The sequence below is a fragment of the Podarcis tiliguerta genome, assembly GCF_965153285.1.
Source record: "Podarcis tiliguerta genome assembly, chromosome: 7".
Lineage (NCBI taxonomy): Eukaryota > Metazoa > Chordata > Lepidosauria > Squamata > Lacertidae > Podarcis > Podarcis tiliguerta.
Window position 1 is genome coordinate 27980527 of NC_139540.1, and position 23074 is coordinate 28003600.

The 23074-nt window shown below is 44.8% G+C and overlaps 1 long non-coding RNA gene across 1 annotated transcript in view; it reads left to right on the forward strand.

The window, feature by feature from the left end:
- LOC310682563 overlaps window positions 1-18085 on the forward strand; it is a 238227-nt gene extending 220142 nt beyond the window's left edge. Inside the window, exon 4 of the long non-coding RNA XR_014513999.1 lies at window positions 17758-18085. This is a non-coding gene — a long non-coding RNA (uncharacterized lncRNA). The remainder of the gene's footprint in view (window positions 1-17757) is intronic.
- The last annotated feature ends 4989 nt before the right edge of the window (window positions 18086-23074 follow it).

Below are 23074 nucleotides of genomic sequence, written 5' to 3' on the forward strand. Positions count from 1 at the left end.
AGCTTATCAGGTTCTCCCTGATGAATGAGTACTGATTTATTGTCCAAACATAGGTAATGAGAGAGAGAGAGAGAGAGAGAGAGACCATTAGACGTGTCAGGTGTTCTCATTATAATCAACTACACACATGTCCATAGCAGCTTGTCACAATTGGATTAGTATTAAACATGCTACAAAAATCTTTTTGTATAGCTTTAAGTCAAGTTATACAAGTTATCTTAACTTAATTCTAACCGGAAATAAATTGCTCTTGTTTTGCTGCCGGAAGGGACACGGGTGGCGTTGTGGGTTAAAGCCTCAGCACCTAGGGCTTGCCAATCGAAAGGTCGGCGGTTCGAATCCCCGCGGCGGGGTGCGCTCCCATTGTTCGGTCCCAGCGCCTGCCAACCTAGCAGTTCGAAAGCACCCCTGGGGGCAAGTAGATAAATAGGGACCGCTTACTAGCGGGAAGGTAAACGGCGTTCCGTGTGCGGCTCTGGCTCACCAGAGCAGCGATGTCACGCTGGCCACGTGACCCGGAAGTGTCTTCGGACAGCGCTGGCCCTTGGCCTCTTTGAGTGAGATGGGCGCACAACCCTAGAGTCTGTCAAGACTGGCCCGTACGGGCAGGGGTACCTTTACCTGTTTTGCTGCCAGCTCCAGTTTCTGTAGTAGTGAATTTAATTGTCAATGCTTTAGCATTTTCTCACTGTACACCACTAGAGGTATTTTAATAGAAAGGTGAATAATAATAACAACAACAATGGGGAACAGTTATTTGATGGGAATTCTCCTTTGCATCTGAATCCAGAGGCATATAGTCATTTACCACCGACTGCAAACGCAGGTAGTGATCTGCCTCTCTCTCGCTTGCTGTTTCCTTAACGTCTCACTTTACAGCAGCATCTATCAATAGTTATGGTCCACTTAGATCCCTTTTGTTCAATGTGCTGCAAGGAACAAGGTGAGTCTGCTCACATAGAATTGTAGAACTGTAGAGTTGGAAGGGACCCTGAGAATCATCTAGTCCAACCCCCTGAAATTCAGGAATACTCAGCTGTCCCACATGGGGATTGAACCTTCAACCTTGGTGTTATAAGCACCATGCTCTAACCCACTGAGCCATCCAGGCAGAGACTCACATGGAATAGCTGTTCTGGGCCTGCCATGCCCATGTTTTACCTCTTTAGCTATACTGGGCAAGAGCATTAATTTTGCAGCCACTTATAATTCATGCTGATGGTTCCTTAATGTCTTTGTGTGTTGCTCTCTGTCCTTGCCTAGCTACTCCAGTTTTATAAAGACCCGACACTTAAACAACCCTTCATTTCCCAAACAGTATGATAGAGCTCCCTAGGTTCTTCTTCTTCTTCTTCTTCTTCTTCTTCTTCTTCTTCTTCTTCTTCTTCTTCTTCTTCTTCTATATCTGTTCAACAAAAGCTACAGCACTCCTCTAAAGATCTCAAGTATGGAAGGTATTCTCTCTGAACTTACACCCCTGTACCTTTTCCTACAGCCACATGAACTCAGTGCTTCAATTATAGAACATACGCACATTGTTGAGCAACAAAGTCAACAACTTGCATACCTTTATCTCTGGGCCAACAGCATTTGTTTGGCCATAAATTCAGAGGTGGTATAGCTGTCAATTGTCACTCATACAGCTCTACTGTACTAGAAAAATATATGCTTTGAGGATCCATTTTGGTCAAAGTGGGCTATTTTAAACATAGGGATTCAATTCCACAGAGGAAAAGCTTGCAAAATTAGAGTAATAACTAGCACACTTTTGGTTCCTGGAAGAATAAAAACACAATGAAGCATTGAAAAACACAGTTCAGGCCATGTCTATTATTCATAGAATATTTTTAGTGCCAGTAAAATGGAAGTTTTTCTAGTAAAATACGAGTCAATGCTCATAAGCCTCTTTCTAAGCAACACTATGAAAAACATAGCAATCAATTGAAAACATTCAAGTGGTCTTCCTCCGAGGGTCTTCTGCTGGTTCCCTCACTGCGAGAAGCAATGTCACAGGGAACCAAGCAGAGGGCCTTCTCAGTTTTTAATGCTTGATGTTTTACAATGTTTTTATACGTGCAGTAAGCCACTTAGAGTGGCTGGGAAAACCCAGCCAGATGGGCTGGGTATAAATAATAAAATTATTATTAGTAAATTAACCTTCAATTATAACTTCCTTGACTTACAATCTACAACTACTGAATAGATAGTTATTTCAAATATATGCATTCTGGGGACACGCTGGTAAAATTCCATATTGCCCTGCATTAAGCGTTGTCCCATTGGAATATAAAGATAATCTAATAGTAAAGATCTTGCACATTTAAAGTTTTAACAAACTGTTTTTGCTAATACTGCCATTTCATGAAATAGGTGTCCATAGAGTGACTTGATTTATAAACTTTTCATATCTTTGTTAAAAAGGGTATATAATTTTTGTATGTGTACTGATGAAACGGTTTCATGGATTGCAAGAGAAATAAAGTGCCAATTGTCATCTTAATCTTGATGAAACACATTTCCGTATATATTGAACTTTTCTTCTGAATGTGCTGTTTTGTGTGATAAGATGCAGTTTCTACCAAGAAGTGTTTGACATGCTGCATGGAGACAAATGCATGTTTCTCACCATGCACAACATGATGGGAAGCCATGCCCAGTGTCCTTGACTAAGCGTGGAAATGTAATGTGAGCATTCAGACATGCTTAGGATTTCAGCATGAATGTGTTTAAACTTTAAGTGTGCATAACAGACATATTTCTTATGAGCATGGTGGCTACTATAATAATCAAAACTGTTACATGCCTAGGACTTACTCCATGCTTATTCATTTGATAGGCTGGTTTTAGTCTCTGCCAGGATGCCAAAGGAATGAAGCAGAGGCAAAAGTGATGAAAGGATCAGCCTATTCCTTGAGCTTTCCAAGTCCAGCCAGAATGCTAATGAGGGAAGGAATTAACTATGCACAGAACCAAGGAGACAATCTCTTTCTCAGATGCATACTGTATTTTCTTCCTCTGTGCACAGCACAGGTTGCCACCTACTATAGAAGCAGGAAAGCATTCTGACAGAATTTTTAAAATGTTACCGTATTTGGTTTTCTACTAAATAAGATTTCCTGTATTAATAATAAAAGCATAGTCCATTTTTTTGTGCTAGGGAGGATGGTAGCTCAGTGGTAGAGAGCATGTTTTATATGCAGAGTGTCTCAGGTTTGCGTGCTGAGATCCCCCAAACACCCCAAGCCCAATAACTCACACATCACACGTTAATTTTTGTTTAAGGTTTTTGGCATAATTTTGGCCACAACTTTATTCAATATACATATTGTGAGTGGTTGCTTAGGCATTGGTTAAGACTAGCTGTCCCCCCCGCCTTGGGGGACAGCACTGAATTCCGGATTCCAGCGGAAGACAGTGTGGAGGAACAAGATCAGGGATGACTGGAGCTGCGCCACAGACCCTCAGCTTCTCCCCGCATGCTCCTAGGGGCAATACGCGGCCCAAACCCGATTCCAGGGGTTTGGACGAAAGGATGGTAAGCCCCTGAATTCCTTTACCGGAATTCCCATGCAGCAGCAGCATTGGAGGGGCAGGCACAGCCAATCCATACCCCTCCACCAACCAATTTAAACCAATGCCTAACCGCCAACCTTACAAGTTGTGATGATTTGCTAAGCAGTAGGCGAAAACCAGATGGCACACACTAATCAGCCAAATGGAAAAATTCCTACCAGGCCCTCGCATCAAAGCGAGCGACCCCTAGACAGGCAAAGCAAGGTCAAAGCGCAAGCCCAAACAAGGGAGGGCGGGCGGGCGATCCGATGCCCACAGCGAAAGAGAAAGCAGCTAGCTGTGGGCCAGACTTAAATAAGCTCTGATCCCACCCCCAAATTGGCAACATGCTATTTGCCCCAGCAACATCACCACCAATCCACGCCAGGCTCCCTCCTTCAATTCTGCCTGGCAATTAAAGGGTGCTTGTCTGGTCCCAGCCGCAACACGTGCTCTCCCTTAGTGAGAACACGCTTTAATCCCTGCCATCTCCAGGTAGAACTTATAACAGCTGGGATAGCTTAGTTGGTAGAGCATGAGACTCCTACTCTCAGGGTTGTGGGTTTGAGCCCCACTTTGGGCAAAAGAGTCCAACATTGCAGGGGGTTGGACTAGATGTGCCTCCTGATCCCTTCCAATTCTACAATTCTATGATTCTGTGACTGAGAATGTTCCCTGTCTGAAACCCTGGAAAGTTGCCGCTAATCAGAGGCAATACCAAACTAGATGGACCAATGACCAGACTCGGTACAAAGCAACTTCCTGTGTTCCTGTTATGTACTGAAGTTCTCAACCTGGGCCAGCAGACGGATACTGTAGATAGCTCAGGTCCACATATGCAAATAAGGGATCAAAAGTGACGTTCAGTGATTGGATAGTTACAGAAAGTTGTTACAGTTACGTTGTACTGGAGCTCTATATAAGCAGGCTGGCTGAACCCTTCAGTTCAGTTCTGTTCTGACCTGCAAATAAACAAGAGCCGTTTGGAAGATCGCTGTGTCGTCTGATATGTTCACCCAAAACTTAACACTTCCCATGTAATATCACTTACTATATTAAGTTGCAACAGTTTGTTCAATTTACCCACCTTTTCTCCAAAGACTCTCAGGCTGGCATACATGGTTTTTCTCCCTCACAGCATCTCTGTGAGATAGGTTAAGGTGAAAGATGGTGACTTTTAACCCCATCAGCATTTAAGCATCATGGCTGAGTGAGAATCAGATCAAATCTTCGAGTTGTAGACTGTCCCTCTAGCCCAGCCTTACCCAACCAACATTCTCTCCAGATGTTCTGGACTTCAACTCCCAGCAGCCCCAGCCAGCATGGCAAATGGCCAGGGATCATGCAAGTTGTATTCCCCCATCTCAATGTCACAGTTGCACTTATGGTTCTACAGGACATGATTAATGAGCATTCATCTTGGTTTGTTAGAGGGGAGGTTAGACACTGCAGCAAGCAAAGGCTATCCCACACTTTCCAATGCACTTTCCCATGATGTGCTTTATTGCAAAATCAATAAATCAATAAATATTGGGTTTAAGCTTCAACTGTGCAATCTGAGGTTGCCAGTATGAGATTGAATCCAACCAGAAAACAGTCTGGAATTGCTGCAAAATTTTAAATATCAAATAATCAGCTCCCCCTTGTGGCAGAAAAAGCACTGCAAGAAATTTTAACATCCTGACATACAGTAAAACGAGGAAAGAGAAGATGTGTCTTGAACAGCCTTGAAGGTTTTCATCTGCATGAAATTGCCGTATGGGATCAGGGCAGCCCCCATCTAGACAAGCATTTCTCTCTTTTCTTTTCTTTTTAAAATTTTATTTATACCCCGTCCTCCCCAGCCAAGGCAGCTAACAACCAATAATAAAAACAAGTAGATTAAAATACAACTTAAAAACAAGATTAAAATGCAACATTAAAACATTAAAATGCAGCCTCATCACAGGAGGGGAAAGGAAAAAAGAAAGAGGGGCAGGGAATCAAATTGATTCCAAGCCAAAGGCCAGGCGGAAAAACTCTGTCTTACAGGCCCTGCGGAAAGAAATCAGATCCCGCAGGGCCCTGGTCTCATGAGGCAGAGCGTTCCACCAGGCCGGAGCCACTGTTGAAAAGGCTCTGGCTCTGGTTGAGGCTAATCTAACTTCCTTAGGGCCTGGGACCTCTAGGGTGTTGCTATTTATGGACCTTAAGGTCTTCCGTGGGACATACCAAGGGAGGCGGTCCAGTAGGCACGAGGGTCCTACTCCTGGCTTGTAACCCCTGGAAGGGTTGCCCACGAGGAAATGTCGCCTTGAAGTTGTCAACTGTTGATTGGCATCTTCAAGGCCCCTGCACATCTCACTTCTTAGGGTTCTTTGCCTTAAAACCCTTCAGAGAGAAAGGACTCCTTGAAAAAGAAAGCTGTGCTTTGTATGGTAGGGCCCACAGCCACCCTATACTAGTTGCAAGAACCTAGAGACTCCTCCCTGGGCTGCTCCTTCTCTTGACTATACCATGATTCCGTCCAGTAAGGGAATACAGGCAATTAAATTGTGTTTCTGCCATACGTAGACCATGGCTTTGTACACATTACCAGCTTAAGACACAGCTAAGTAGTTCCTTATCTCAATTTGGGTCATATAGGGTTTTGGAGAGAAAAACACATAAGGATCTACAGTCTAGATTTGGATGGCAGATGGTGTCATGCATACACTGGATGCAGAGGAATGGGAGTGCAGACACAGCCCATGTTTGGTGTGCATTTAAATGCTGCAGAAGAGAAATTGGAAAGTAGGTCTAAAAGGAACCAATGTGGTGCAGTGGTCAGAGCGCTAGACTAGGACCTGGGAAACAAGGGTTCAAATCCCCTTTCAGCCATGAAACTCACTGGGTGACTTGGGGCCAGTCACTGCCTCTCAGTCTAACCTACCTCACAGGTTTCTTGTGAGGATTAAATGAGGAGGGGGAGAACCATATACCTCACCTTGAACTCCTTGGAGAAATAGTGGGATGTAGTAATAATAATAATAATTTGTTATTTATACCCCGCTCATCTGGTTGGGTTTTCCCAGCCACTCTGGGCAGCTCCCAACAGAATATTAAAAACACGATAAAACATCAACATTAAAAAGTTCCCTAAACAGGGCTGCTTTCAGATGTCTTCTAAAAGTCAGATAGTTGTTTATTTCCTTGACATCTGGTGGGAGGGCGTTCCACAGGGCGGGCGCCACTACCAAGAAGGCCCTCTGCCTGGCTCCCTGTATCTTCACAATGAGGGAACCTCCAGAAGGCCCTTAGAGCTGGGCCTCAGTGTCCAGGCTGAACGATGGCGGTGGAGATGCTCCTTCAGGTATACTGGGCTGAGGCTGCTTGCAATAAATAGTTGCAATAAATAAAATATAATAAAATAATAATAATATTGTGGAATTTTATTTATGTTGGAACTCACCCAGAGTGACTTGAGCAACCCAGCTAGATGGATAGGGTATTATTATTATTATTATTATTATTATTATTATTATTATTATTTGCTCTAAAACAGTAAATTAAAATCATAATTTACAATCGTCCTTTTGTCACAGGCACTCTTATTTGAGAAGAACACTTACCATAGCTGAAAACACCAGAAGCTATTTTTGTATTCCATGAATGCCACCACCCTAGTGTGACAAATATTATCCGGTAGGGTGTCATTGCCACCTTCACACAAAGGGTAAGGAGAACGCAAACGCGTTTCAGTTAGGTGTGAGCAGGCTGGGTTTGTGTGTCTGCTGTAAAGGGCAGCGGTGATTTAATATTGATGGGGGTTTCGTGAACTGCAGACAATACAAGCAGCTATTTCTGTTTGTTGACAAACGGTGATTCCTGGATTACTGTTGCCAAGTTGCTAATTAATAGATTTTATGTGACGAAGAGAAAAAAACAAACACACTGACAGCAGGCATGCTCCGATATTACCTCACTGCCACAATGGTGCATTCCTTTTGCCAAGATATATGGACTCAGAAATATTTATATTTGAGGCAGTGAATAGATACTAAAAGATCAACAAGGAACTCTGCCCGCATCTTGTTTCATGAAGAAGCACATGTGCGCATTTACATTCGTACACATACATCCACAAAACACCCATGAGGGCTGGGCTGCTTATCTCTGCATAAACTCAGTGGATACCTTGCTTTAGATGTGATATTCAGGCATAGATCAAGGGGGGGAAGAAGGCAAACGGGAGCAAATGTCCCAGGTGGCAGGTTAGGGGGGCAGTAAACAGCAGCCTGCTCTGCCCCTGATGGCGATGTGGGAGTGCCATGGGAGACAGAGGAGAAAGGCTGGAGCGCTGCAGCACATCCCCAGTGACTAGTGCTCCTTGCCCAAGCTGCTTCCCTCCATCTGTGCCCCTTGAGGTCCCATCAAGGACTGACCCTCCTCACAGACAGGGCTGGATTTAGGTTTGATGAGGCCCTAAGCTCATAGCTGTCAACTTTTCCCTTTTCTTGTGAGGAATCCTATTCGGAATAAGGGAATTTCCCTTTTAAAAAAAGGAAAACGTTGACAGCTATGCCTAAGCTACAGAAGGTATGTCCTTTATATGTCCAGCTGTCCTTTGTCAACAACAAATTGTTGCTGTTTTTTGTGTTGAATATATGCTGTATGGTAATTTATGGACCTAATAGGTATCTAAAGCCATTTGCACATGCAACCCGCCCATGCAGAATATGGGCACCCTATATATAGACATGAGCAAACCAGTGATATTTTAGGGAGCAGGCTAGCAGGAAGGGTCCATTACTTACATCCTAGGAGCCTACACAACACAAAACACTGTTACTGTATGCAGGTTTTATTTTATTTGTTTTTTATCTTATGTTTTGGAAATGTATATCCAGTTTTCTTTGCCTTTAATTTTTTTTTTGGGGGGGGCAATAGAGTGGAGCCCTAAGCTATAGCTTGTTTAGCTTATATGTTTAGCTTGTTTAGCTTATATGCTCACAGAAATAATTGTTGTTTAGTCATTTAGTCGTGTCTGACTCCATGGACCAGAGCACGCCAGGCACTCCTGTCTTCCACTGCCTCCCGCAGTTTGGTCAAACTCATGCTGGTAGCTTCGAGAACACTGTCCAACCATCTCGTCCTCTGTCGTCCCCTTCTCCTTGTGCCCTCCATCTTTCCCAACATCAGGGTCTTTTCCAGGGAGTCTTCTCTTCTCATGAGATGGCCAAAGTATTGGAGCCTCAGCTTCAGGATCTGTCCTTCCAGTGAGCACTCAGGGCTGATTTCCTTCAGAATGGATAGGTTTGATCTTCTTGCAGTCCATGGGACTCTCAAGAGTCTCCTCCAGCAGCATAATTCAAAAGCATCTATTCTTCGGCAATCGGCCTTCTTTATGGTCCAGCTCTCACTTCCATACATCACTACTGGGAAAACCATAGTTTTAATTATACGGGCCTTTGTTGGCAAGGTGCTTTTTCAGGTGCTGTAATAAGAGGGCACAAATGGGGGTGGACAGACCCGAGAGGAAAGAGGTGGGAGCGTTTGTGCCAGGGAGGGCAGTTGTGTGCCCAGGAGTTTGGGTTGGGGTCAGGATCAGACTTTAAACAACTCACAGACCACAGTCAAACAAACCCTACATAGTCACGCTTCCTACCATAAATCCTGCTGTGGTTACTTTAAGAACTGGCCCCTCAGCTTGATCTTTCCCTTCTCCCTCCTCAGGCCTTTTTCTCCTTGCCATATCTTGGAAAGTGCTGTGCATTTATCTTTGTAAGCTGACTTGGAGCAGCTTCTGGCTGAATAACATGATAAAAAGGCTGCAAGTAAATGAACAATATACAGTGGTACCTCGGGTTACATATGCTTCAGGTTACATACGCTTCAGGTTACAGACTCCGCTAACCCACAAATAGTGCTTCAGGTTAAGAACTTTGCTTCAGGGTGAGAACAGAAATTGTGCTCCGGTGGCGCGGCGGCAGCAGGAGGCCCCATTAGCTAAAGTGGTGCTTCAGGTTAAGAACAGTTTCAGGTTAAGCATGGATCTCCGGAACGAATTAAGTACTTAACCCGAGGTACCACTGTAATTGTGAATGCATCCTAAATCATAGCTCCCATTATCTAGGTGTGGAATTAAAATGCTGCCGTTATGCAAAAGAAACATGTGTGCTATTAAATTTGGGAAGGCACGCTAGGGGGGAAAAGTTTCAGCTCTTCAGTTGTAATGACTTAATATGTGTTTCTGGAACTTGAAAGAAAATAAATACCTATTCCTGTTTCAGCTATATTACTCCAACAGGGCAGCAGGGGGCAGCACTTATACCTGAAATTGTGCCAAGGAGCACCCACTGCTTGAAGTTTAAAGTCTGGTGCTGAACTTTTTGGAACTGCTGCTGAAAGCTCTGTATTGCCATGGCTGCTGCGGGTATCATTTGCATCCAATGCATGGCTGTCATTCTGTGTCAAGACGCTGCATTTATGAAAAGAATGGTTAAAAAATGGCCCTTAGTAATCCTAACCAAAAGAAACCTGATCATATTTAGTGTAAATATATACACCACAGATTATTGCAAAATGCTTCATGTACCTCATTACCTTGTTATATTTTTTTCAACAACCACTATCAGGTAGATCAGTATTATTAACCACATGGTGTATATGAGGGGACAGGGACTGAGAGGGAACAGCTTGCTTAAATCTCCCTAGTAAGTAAGCAGATGAGAGATTCAAAACAAGTTATTTCCTATACATATCTCATTCTTTCCATAGAAACTGGGTGGTTCCCATTGTAGGGCTGTTAGGCATTTGACACCTGAGATACATATCTGGCTTCATAGCTACACACACACACACACACACACACACACACTGCCAGATTTACGTATAAGCTAAACAACCTATAGCTTAGGGCCCCACATAAAAAACAGCAACAATTTGTTGTTGACAAAGGACAGCTAGACATATAAAGGGCCCCATTGCCTTCAGTAGTTTAGGGCCTCATCAAACCTAAATCCGGCCCTGCACACACACACAAACTCATACATCTCCTATTTTCTGGCTGTAAATTAAAGGCTTCTGCTGATTAAGCAGCATATAAATCTCATCAAATAAAAATAATAAATACAATTATTTTACATTATTTCATTTACATTATTTCATTATTATATTTTTACATTCCACCACCCACCTTAGGACCTGGGAAAACTAAATAATAATACACCTGCTAAACTCTCGTCCTGCCATTCCTCTTCCCAGGCCCCTCATCATGAGGCGATAATACCAAGCAAATTAGAAGATCTCATTTGAATAGGACTTTTGGGAACCAAATTTTATCTGAAATGCATTTGCTTGTGAGCTACTCAACAGGTAAAACACCTCAGATACTTGCACCAGCAGTGTCGTACCTGGAGCACTATCCTGATACGACCCTTTAATACAGATTGAATTGGAGCAGCAATTGAAATAAAGGTAAAGGTAAAGGACCCATGGATGGTTAAGTCCAGTCAAAGGCGACTATAGGGTTGCAGTGTTCATCTCGCTTTCAGGCCGATGGAGCCGGCGTTTGTCCACAGACAGCTTTCTGGGTTATGTGGCCAGCATGACTAAACTGCTTCTGGCACAACAGAACACTGTGACGGAAACCAGAGCGCACAGAAACACCATTTACCTTCCCGTCAGAGTGGTACCTATTTATCTACTTGCATTGGCATGCTTTCGAACTGCTAGGTTGGCAGGAGCTGGGACAGAGCAACGGGAGCTCACCCCATCACAGGGATTCAAACCACTGACTTTCCAATCGGCAAGCCCAAAACACTCAGTGGTTTAGACCACAGTGCCACCCACGTTCTGTAGCAGTTGAAATAAGCCACCCTTATTTGATGGGTACTTCAGCTCCACTGTGGTAACCCCTGGATAAGAAAATATGGGTTTACAGTAAGGTGTGATAGCCAGAGCTTTTTTAACAGTAGGCATAATGATCTGGCAAACAGCAGTCTGGTTCACATGTGACTATGCCTTCTAGATTACCTTATTACTTCACGCTTGAAGTTGACACTATGCCAGGGACTGGCAGCACTCTGAAGAGTGTGTGGCAGAGGCGGGCGACCAGGGAGTGATCCAAGAGAGGGGACCAGCAATTTTGGGGGTGTGATGCCGCCCGCAAGGCAGGAGCCAGGAAAGAAGACAGTGTCAGGGTAGACCCAGGCAGAGGAAGGATCTGACAGAGGGGCAGTTCAGGCAAGGCATGGGTCAGTAGATTCCCCACCTTCCCTTAGCCCACTGTCTCCCAGAACCATGAAGGGCTTGAAAAGGGAAGGGCAATGGCAACTTCCATGCAGGAGACATCTCAGGCTGCAGGGACGCAATCCATTAGAGAAGGGCATATAAACCAGAAGAGGGGACCCCCCCCCCCCAGGTTGCTGCAACTGCTCCATAGGCTCCAGACCTGTGCTTAGAGGCTAGAAGTGGGTGTATCCGGAGCACCATGGAAGCTGCTTTTAAGTGTTTCTCCTGCAAAAAAGAGTTACCATATATACTCAAGTATAAGCCGACCCGAATATAAGCCGAGGCACCTAATTTTACCACAAAAAATGGAAAAACATTGACTCAAGTATAAGCCAGTTCACCACACCACAAACCTCTCTCCCCCCCAGCCCCTCCCGTCCCCCTGCCTACCTAGGGTGCTGCCAAGAGGCAGAGGCTGGGGGTGGCAGCGTCGGAGGAAGAACAAGCAGCCCGAAAGGGCTGCTTTCAGGCTGCTCCTTCCTCCTCCTCCACCGCTGACAGCCGCTGACAGGGACCCTCACTTGAGTATAAGCCCAGGGGGGCTTTTTCAGCATAAAAATTGTGCTGAAAAAGTCGGCTTATACTCAAGGATATATGGTAACTGTCAGACGTGTGTCTTCCTTACCTGGGATGGGCACACTAGAGCTCTTCAGGCGTTAGTATTAAGTGCTAAGGTACCAGAGAGGTGGGGACAGGTCTGCTTGCTTCCTCCAACCCCCATCCCTGCTCCAGTCACCCTTCAACTTGTGGAGAGTGGCTGTCTGAAGAGTGGCTCCCCATGCATTGAGGCTTCAAAAACATGTAGGGAACCTCCACTGATACAGGAGGTTCCCTGCTATAGACAGCTGCCCTCTATAACTTGGAGGGTGACCAAAATAGCTAGTGCCGTCATCCCCACTGCCCCCCAATACAGTAACATGTAACACATGAAGATGGTTCAAACTGAAATCTATTGTACTTGAGGTCAAGGTCGGAGTCTTTCCGAACCTGGTGCCTTCCAGGTGTTTTGGACTGAAACTCCCATCAGCCCCAGCTAAAACAGCTGTGCTAGAAAAATGCAATCTGTGCTGTTCATAAAGATAGTGCAACTCATACAGCACATTGGAGACAAATATGCACACAGTTGTTCAAAAATAATTTTACACCATTTGTCAAATATGTGAGAAAGAGACAATTACTTACAAAGTGCCTTGAAAACCTAAAAAGGTAAGGGACTCTTGACCATTAGGTCCAGTCGTGGCCGACTCTGGGGTTACGGCGCTCATCTCGCTTTGGGGCCGAAGGAGCCGGCATACAGCTTCCGGGTCATGTGGCCAGCATGACTAAGCCGCTTCTGGTGAACCAGAGCAGTCGAAAACAGTGTTTACCTTCCCGCTGGAGCGGAACCTATTTATCTACTTGCACTTTGACGTGCTTTCGAACTGCTAGGTTGGCAGGAGCAGGGACCGAGCAACGGGAGCTCAACCCATCGCGGGGATTCAAACCGCCGACCTTACAAACTACCTAAAATAAAGTGAACTTGCAAGATCAGATTTTACTAGGTTCTTACAAATTCTTGACTCAATTTTTTCTTTTTTTCCCTTGTTTTTTAAATAAGTTCAAGGAGATTCAAGAAAAGGATAAGTTCAGCGTTGTTCCTGGTAGCTGTGAGGTGCTGATGAAGCAGTGTACAAAGTAATAAAAAAGAAGGGGGTTCCAACATTCTATCCCCTTTTCACCCTAGCAGTCCATGCAGTTGGGAGGCTGCTGTTTCGCCCTCGGTGGGGCTGATTTGCTGGGGTTGGTGGACAGCACACTCCCTGAGCACAGTTTTCTGGGCTTCTTCAGTTGTCTTGTGCCATTGATGTGTCTACTAGTGCTAACTGATAATAATCCAAACGGAATCTTATCAGAATCAACATAATACACGTCTAGGTGTTCAATACACAGTGACATGTAACATATGACAATGGTTTAAACTGAAATCTATTGTATTTGAGGTCAAGGTCAGAGTCCTTCCGAACCTGATGCCTTCCAGGTGTTTTGGATTCCAACTCCCATCAGCCCCAGTTAAAACAGCTGGGCTTGCTGCGGTTGATGTGAGTTGTCGTTCAAGACCTTTGTTTTTGTGTGTTGTTTTCATTTTTACGTACACTCCCCCCCCCAGTATGTGCATTTTTGTATGCATTCCTTGGTCGGAGAACTGTATTGCAAAATTCAGAGATGTGTGGATTCGAAAGGCAAGCTGAGTTTTGGTTTACATATTGGTTCCAGAAGTGCAATTTTAGATAGTTTCTCTTTTTTTAAAAAAATGCACACCGAATCAAACTTCTCCCGCATCCCTAGCTGAGAACAACCCTTGCCTGAGAGCCACTTGCAGTCAGAGGTCCCACTGGGCTAAAATGATGAAAAGCTCGCCTGAAGTGGTTTAAGGCAGCTTCCCCACATAGATCACATTCACACAGGTGTTGCTGCTGGTGCAGGAAAATCCCCTCACATCCTGCATTGGATTCTTCTGGTTCTGATCCAGAGATTCCTCTGTTTACTGATCACCAGTCTCTTCTTGGGGAGAAAAATGAGTAAATGCTACTTCTCCTCATCTGTCTGAAGCAGGATGCAAACAAAAATATCTCTGCATATAAGGGGTGCCTCAATGGAGAATATGAAGCAGTTGTTTTGCATCTGAGCAGATGGGCCAGCTGTCCTGTCAGTCATAACCAGTTCATGGCATTAAGGGGCTTCTAGGATTACTTAGAAGGCTGGCAGTCAAAACTGTGAAAGGTCATTTCTCCTAAAGCTGGTTGCAGCCACCAAGATCTTTTTTCTGAACTGGTGCTATGCTCAAACACACACACACACACACACACACACACACACACACACACCGAGTGCATATTTTTCATAGCCAGAAAATTGCCATCAATTATCTGATATTGTAAAAGATACTGTAACATGCTTCTCCAGATTACATCCCCTTTGCATCTGTCTATTAGGATAAGATTTATATTTCTCTTGGCTCTTATTCCCAAACATTTGTTTCTACTTGCTTATTAAAGAATTACAAGTGATCTCATTCAAATCTTTCTGCTCTTAATGATGTGATTTCTTAATATTTCATTGGCCTGCTTCCGATTAGAGCAGAGATCTTTCTTCGGGGACCAGGTTATCAGAACAGGTACAACAAATAGTTTCAGGGTTTTTAAAAAATGAAAGAATCCTAGCTGGTCCATTAACCAGAGCCTACTGGGCTATCACAATTTAGGGTTATAGCTCTGAAAAGAAATTATGCCCGAAGTAGAAAACCCAAATGTTTCCTTCTCCCACTATGGGTCAATCAAGACATTAAATGTGCAGGATTTTTTTTAAAAAATGCAAATATCTATAGATGGTGGGGTGGTGGGAGGTCTGATAATTATCCCCTGAAGCTGGTTATTTACATTGGGAGCAAATCCCCTATTGGTGCCAGAGGATGAATTTTTCACTGGACCCAATTAGGGAAGGAAAGGGTTAAATTGCCCCTCAGTTCCTGCTCTGATCCTAGTCATTATCAGCTCCTCCTCACTGATGCAACTGTTTAACTGTGTGTGTGTTAATGCAAATATGCATTTAACAACACATCTTTGGTCTGGTTTAACACTAATGGTTCAAATCCCATTCATTTCTATGGAATTGCATAGAAATCATACTTTAAAGGGTCAAGCCCACAACATAATGGCACCCAGATCTTATCCCCTGAGCCTATTGCAATATCTAGTCTTAGCTCCATCTTAGTCATGTCACATGCCTTACAAGCTGTGACTTCTGCTTAAAACCGTGGTTTTGAGAACACCACAGAGAGTTTAGAGGCCACTGGATTGTGGTGGAACGTGACTGAAGTAAATGTTCTGCATAACATTAGGAGACCAGGATACATGCTTTGCTGTATGCTGTGCAAACTTGATGACAAATTCAGCGGTGGCAATGAGGCGAGTGATATGTCCATGGTTGCCTCTATGGCTGCTGTCGTCATCCAGGGACATCTGCACAAGACTGATACCAGCACAAAGTGTACCCACCAAGAACAGCAGCAAGCAGTAAATAACAAGATAGTATGTCTCCATTTGCGTTTTTCCTCCCAAGTCAAGATGGTGGAGAGATCTTAAAAGTGACACTTTTTTTTTTAACATGAAGGCTGCATGACTAAAGTTCTAGTAGGGGCTGCTTGCAGTCTGTGCCTTTAAAACCCTTTGGGGGCTGTTTTTGTGTGTTTCGTATTATTCATACCAATATGAACAATTTTCAGTTAAGAATAAACTCTGCTGCGACCAACTAGATGCTTTTAGAAAATCCACAAGCAGGACTTCTAAGCTCAATGTCACCTTCTCCACTTGTGAGGTATGCAGAGACCTCTTCCCTCTGATAGTAGAGGGAGAACAACCAGCCAGGAAAATTGTTATCTTCCACAAAATCTATCCCACAGGCTAGTCTTAGCCTTAAAGCACTAGTCCACTTTAAACCACCATGGGTTTTGTACCCAAAGAATTCTGGGATCTGTACTTTGTCAAGGGTGCTGTTAGGAGACCTTAATTTCCCTCACAGAGGTACAATTTCCAGAGTTCCTTGCAAAAAGGGATTGATTGTCAAACCACTCCAGAAATTGTGGCTATGTGAGGGGAATAAGGATCTCCTAACAACTCTCAGCAAGGGACGCCGGTGGCACTGTGGGTTAAACCACAGAGCCTAGGACTTGCCGATCAGAAGGTCAGCAGTTTGAATCCCCGCGACGGGGTGAGCTCCCGTTGCTCGGTCCCTGCTCCTTCCAACCTAGCAATTCGAAAGCACATCAAAGTGCAAGTAGATAAATAGGTACCACTCCAGCAGGAAGGTAAACGGCGTTTCCGTGCACTGCTCTGGTTCATGCTGGTCACATGACCCGGAAGCTGAACGCCGGCTCCCTCGGCCAGTAAAACGAGATGAGCCCCGCAACCCCAGAGTCGGTCACGACTGGACCTAATGGTCAGGGGTCCCTTTACCTTTACCTAACAACTCTCAGCAACCTTAACCAACTACAGATCCCAGAATTCTTTGGGGGAAAGCCATAACTGCTTAAAGTGGTATCATAATATAGTACTTTAAATGTATGGTGTGAATGTAGAAAGCAGATGTGATGCACTAATTACGATAACAGAATAATAATTCTTCTAAACGTATAGCCATTCTCAGTCCTTTAAAATAAAATTAGCGGGCAACACATCACATTCGTGAAGTTCAGACTAAAAGCATAACCTGGGAAGATATATATGCTATCTATCCATAGATCTGACCCTCAAAGAATACTGGGACCTATATGGGACATCCGTCTGCCTTGAGAGAAAATGGAGTGCGCCTCTGAAGGGAAAGTCAAACCTCTGGAGAAATGCAGCACCTGCTGCAGCTTCAGAGAAAGGTAATTCGTAACTGTTGCTTCCCATGTTGTTTTTGCTGTGTTGGCAGCACGGAAGTGACCTCTCCGAGGCACAAGCCTGGGTGGTGTGTGTGGAGGTCTTGGGCTGTCTAGACAACAAGACCCCCATCTCAGCCTCGCTGATGTGGTCCAAAAGAAAGCAAAGCAATACATTTGGCTGTAGGACTTGCCAGAAGGAGGTGTACTGGGCACCATGCAACCATCTGGGGGACTCCACTCCAAATTTGTGCAGGGTTTATTCCTTAACCTTTCTTCTTCTGAAGATGTCCCACGAGAAGGCAGGCATGGATTTTTCCTCGGGGTTTACTCCTGAAGCCTTTCTCACAAATGAATATAGCCACAAGACAGCAGAGCTTTAAGATCAGAGATTTCCTTCTCCTAGAAGGGCCACCTTCCCAGACTGACGAGCCCCATCTGCTAAGGGTGTAGGTAATAGTAGCTCTGTGGCCAATGCCATCCTGGGCATAGGAGAATAATGGTGGATGTTTCATATAAAGAGATTCGTGTATGTTCAGTTTTTTGGAACACAGTGGTACCTCAGGTTACATACGCTTCAGGTTACAGACTCTGCTAACCCAGAAATAGTACCTCAGGTTAAGAGCTTTGCTTCAGGATGAGAACAGAAATCATGCTCCAGCGGCGCGGCAGCAGCAGGAGGCCCCATTAGCTAAAGTGGTGCTTCAGGTTAAGAACAGTTTCAGGTTAAGTACGGACCTCCGGAATGAATTAAGTACTTAACCTGAGGTACCACTGTACTGTTCATCCCAGCTTATATATTTCCTAGAAGTTTAGCTGTTGGGTGTGATTTCATTTGGTGCTTCCTTACAGATTTGTAAGAGCTCCAAATATACATTTGCACTGAGGTACAGTGGAAAGCGACTCAGCTATTAAACACATACAGTAATCTAATGAAATACAGAGCTGCCTAAATTCCAGGCAACGACGAGTGCAGCTTGTTGATAATTCATGTATCTAATCTTCAGGACAAAAAACCTGCCCTTCAAGATGCACATAAAATGGAATCTCTGACATATTTTCAGCTAGCTTTCCTGCCCACCCCCAAAGGAAATACTATAAAAGACCAAAATGCACAACTTAAAAATGCAGCATTTAAAAGTCTTGAAATCACTAACTTTCCAGGAATTTAGATTTTAAGGGATATATTTTTATTTTACTTCATCATGCAAAATCAAGGTATATACTAGCACACTGTCAAGTTACTTCAGTGTTGACCACAGTGACTCATAATGCCACTCAACTAATCCGCCAGGGCTCTGGAAAACAAAACACGTCTTCGTAGAAAATATAAAAGGAAAAGGCATCAAATCCTCTCTGCATAAGTTCCAATACTGTATAAAACTTTTGAGCAAACTCGTTTTCTGAATGCCAGTTCTTATGTGGGCAAAACAGCGCCATCTGCTCACAAAAAGGCTGGATCAGAAGACTCCAGGAAGCCTCAAGCTTTGCAAAAGTACAAAAAATCTTTAGGAAAAACCTTGTTATAAGAGACGCCCCCCCCCCCAAAAAAAAACCAGACCAAAGGCCCAATAAGGGCCAAACATAATCAGTGGACATGGAATGCTTACTAACCTTTGGGAAAAGGGAGGGGGAAAGGAATGACAAATCTTTGAGAAGGGCAAGGCTGTCTGCAAGCTAAATCCTGACCAGGAACATGGCACACAGTAATATTTTCCTGCAGGTCTCAGTTGTAAAAGCTGCAATGTTGGAATTCTGATTATGTTCTTAAGGGATGGGGAATCAATGGATATGTGGCACAATATATTTAAAGTGATCTTATGTATTAGTGGGGGACGTGGGTGGCGCTGTGGGTAAAACCTCAGCGCCTAGGGCTTGCTGATCGCATGGTCGGCGGTTCGAATCCCCGTGGCGGGGTGCACTCCCGCTGCTCGGTCCCAGCGCCTGCCAACCTAGCAGTTTGAAAGCACCCCCGGGTGCAAGTAGATAAATAGGGACCGCTTACTAGCAGGAAGGTAAACGGCGTTCCGTGTGCTGCACTGGCTCGCCAGATGCAGCTTGTCACGCTGGCCACGTGACCCAGAAGTGTCTCTGGACAGCGCTGGCCCCCAGCCTCTTAAGCGAGATGGGTGTGCAACCCCAGAGTTGGACACGACTGGCCCGTACGGGCAGGGGTACCTTTACCTTTACTATGTATTAGTGAGCGACTGGTTACAATATTGCTTGCATTCTTTTCCTTTGATCTCCGCAGGTAAGAAGGCAAGAGACCTACTTTGTAAATGAACACTAACCATCTACAGAGAGATAGATCTGTAAGCTCTAAGCCTGTATAGATATATGTCAGGAAACTGTGAGGTTGTAATATGCAAATAATAACACAAAAACCCAAACTATTCCACACTTCTTGCGATTCCTTGTGACACTACGTTGTCACAGTCTGCAAAGCTTTGAAATGAGTACTGAATTGTGTTGCAATGACTTTGAAGTGAACTACTAGAAAAAAAAGGAAGCCTCTCAGGGTAAGGTGGATTGCAAAGTGTCTCCCATCAAACCTATTAAAAGGAATAGGCCCATTGAACCAACGAACCTGCATACTTCCCTAAATGTCAGCGCAATATAGTATGACAGGAGCCATGACAGGAGCCATCAGGGGCTATCCATTACAACAATAGAGCTGCCAAAAGCAGCAGGACCCCCCACCCTGCTTTCAGCTTAACATTGCAGAGGTCACACAACCACACCGGCTGCAAAAGAGCTGATCTCACGGGAGTTTGGGGGCTACTTTGGGCTTCAGGGGGAGCCAGAGGTCCTTGGTGCCATTCTGGGGGGTGGGTGAGTGAGTGGGAAGCTCCTAGGGGTCATTGAGTGCAAATGAATGACTCTTGCATTGCAAGCATGTCCAGACAATGCAGAACTTTGAAAGAACACAGGACGCTAATGGCATTTGGAGTTCGGCAACAGCCACACTTTCCATGCCCGTAATCTGAAACGAGCATCCCAGTGTCATAGCTAAACTATCTGCACCTGACCTCCTTTTTAGACTTATTAGATTTATTTCCTATTATGTCTGCGCAAAGCCCTGCATTTACAGGCATTAATGTTTGAATAAACTCATCTAATCAGAAGGCTGCACAGCAATTCTATCCAAGCATTTCACAACTGGGCAGATCATCCAATTACTTCCCTATATAAATAAGCCCATGTAACAGACCTGGGTTCCTGGACCTGTCAGAGCTCAGGGCAGCTGCTCATGGTTACCTTCAAGAGTAGGCTGTCCTCCCTTCTCTGCCATCCCATAAGACCAGAGAAGCCCTTATCAGCATGGCACGGTGATGGTAGTGGAGAATACCGGTAGTTACCCCAGATTCAGCCATCTCCTCTCCAGCAGTTCCTTTATCCCCAAAGTGGGGAACCTTTTTCAAACAGAGAGTCACATTCCCATCGGGGCAACCTTTTGGTGGTCACCATATGAGGTTGAAGATGTTGGCCTAGTATGCAGCACATGTGAAAGGCAAATTCCATGTGGAGATCATTTGTAAAGGGACTGAAAATAAGACTGTGGTGGTGCACTACACCAGCGTGGTGTAGTGGTTAAGAGTGGTGGACTCATAATCTTGTGAGCTGGGTTCGATTCCCCTCTCCTCCACATGCAGCTGCTGGGTGACCTTGGACTAGTCACACTTCTCAGCCTCACTCACCTCACAGAGTGTTTGTTGTGGGAGAGGAAGGGAAAGGAGAATGTTAGCTGCTTTGAGACTCCTTAAGGGGAGTAAAAGGCGGAATATCAAGTCCAAACTCTTCATCATCATCATCATAATGCCATTATACATAACTATGGGGAGGCCATAGTGTACAGTTCTGGCTGCCTCATCACAAGAAGGATATTGCAGAGCTGGGAAAAGTTCCGGAAAGGGCAACTAAAATGAGGAGACATAATGGAATTGCATATAATTTCCTGGCACAGGACTACTACTTATGAGTTAACCATGTGCTCTGTCAGGTATTTCCCCCCACGCATAAAAATCTATTCCCTTGCAAGGATTACGCATGCTTCCGCCTGCTGTTTGAAACCCAAACTGGGGACCTGCCCCATTGCGACCCCCTTGGCTGCAAACCCTCAAAACTAGCACATTAACTGCAATTCACAAATGCTGTTCAACTTTGACACACACAGACCAGGGCGGAGGCTCCCCGCAGTATCAGGCTGAACACTGCTGCCCTGTGTGTTTGCTGCATATGATGGATACTGTAGCAAAAAGAGAAGGGGGCGGGGGTGAGGAGAGAGACTCGATGTTCTCGGCGGACTATCCACAGCTTGCTAAATCATGAATTTGCACGTACCCAGTTTGGCTGGTGTCGCTGAGATATCAGAAATATGTGATGTCACCTATCCAAAAGTCCCTCAGTGGCAAAGCATCTGTTCCAACATTCTACTTGGTAACACTTAAACCAAATTACTTCTCCCTCGTTTCAACTTCACTTTGAACTATTGCATTCGTATTCAAGGAGGCTTTCGTTTTGTTAGCTTCTGAATGTAGCTGTGAATGTAGTACCAACATTTGCACGTTGCTGCAAAGGGACTTGGCCAAACACAAGGAAAGGTTGAAGGTTGTATTCATTTTGTTAAGCATTTCAGCACAGTCCTTTTACTTGCTAGGGCACAGGGCAGACACAGGACAAGCTGTGTATTTTGCATGCATGCATGCATGCATGCATGCATGCATGCATGTATTTTATTTATTATTGCATTTATATTCCACCATTCCTCCAAGGATCTCAAGGTGATGTACATCGTTCTTCCTCTACCCATTTTATCCTCACAACAACCTTGCGAGGCAGGTTAGGCTGAGAGACAGTGACTAGCCCAAAGTCAGCCAGGGAGCTTCACAGCTGAGTGGGGATTTGAACCTGGATCTCCCCAGTCCTGGTCGGGCACTCTAACCACTACACCACACTGGCATGCTTGCTGTACGCATGGATGAATAGATTTGTTGTCTTTCCCAATCCCTTCCCATTACTTTGCCTGTGTGCAGAGAACTCCAGAGTCAAATCTCACAGTCCCATAGAGATTCAGGAGAGTCCAAGCTGAGGTATATAAACATGGGTAGTTGAGCAGACACAGCACCTCAGCTCTGCTTCCCTTTTGCAGCATCTGGGCTTGATGAGGCAGGTGACCCTCACCTGTCCTGAGCCTACTCCAGCTGATGAATCATTCCACTTTTCCCAGAGATAGCGAGCCCCACCTGGCCAGCTAGAGAGCTGGGCTGTGGGCCTTTGCCTGCATCAGCCTCCTGGAGCACCTCTCCTGCTGCTCCCTAGGCCTCAAAGCCTGCCGTTTGCGTGGAGACAGCAGCCCTTCTGGCTCTGATGATGGGTCCTGCTGCTCTAGTTCCTGTGCACTGACCCCCACCACATTGTTATCCTCCATCACCCTGTGAGTACTTCCTTCCTCATCCCTTTGCCGGGGTCCTCTGCCTCCTCCACATCATCCTACCCATTCATGACATCTATCACTGAAAATAATATACAAAAACGTATTATGTTTGGGGTGATGGTTTTGCAAAAAATGTGTATATTAGGCAAAATTGTGTACTCTACATCAGAAGAAATTCAAACCCAAAACGGTGATGAATTACCACAAGGACTTTCACTTTACAAATTGATGTGGAAATGTGGAGAACTGAATTTAAGACTAGGAAAATTAGAAACTAAGAGACCGGCAATTTGGCAGATTTGCCCACCTTGGCCAGCGGATCTACTCTGGGAACAGAAAAAGTGGAGAGCGAAACTCTGTGTGAAACATCAGTGGCTCTGCTAGGCGGGTTGTTAGGTAATGCTTCCTTCTGAGGGGATATGATGATGCCACATTAA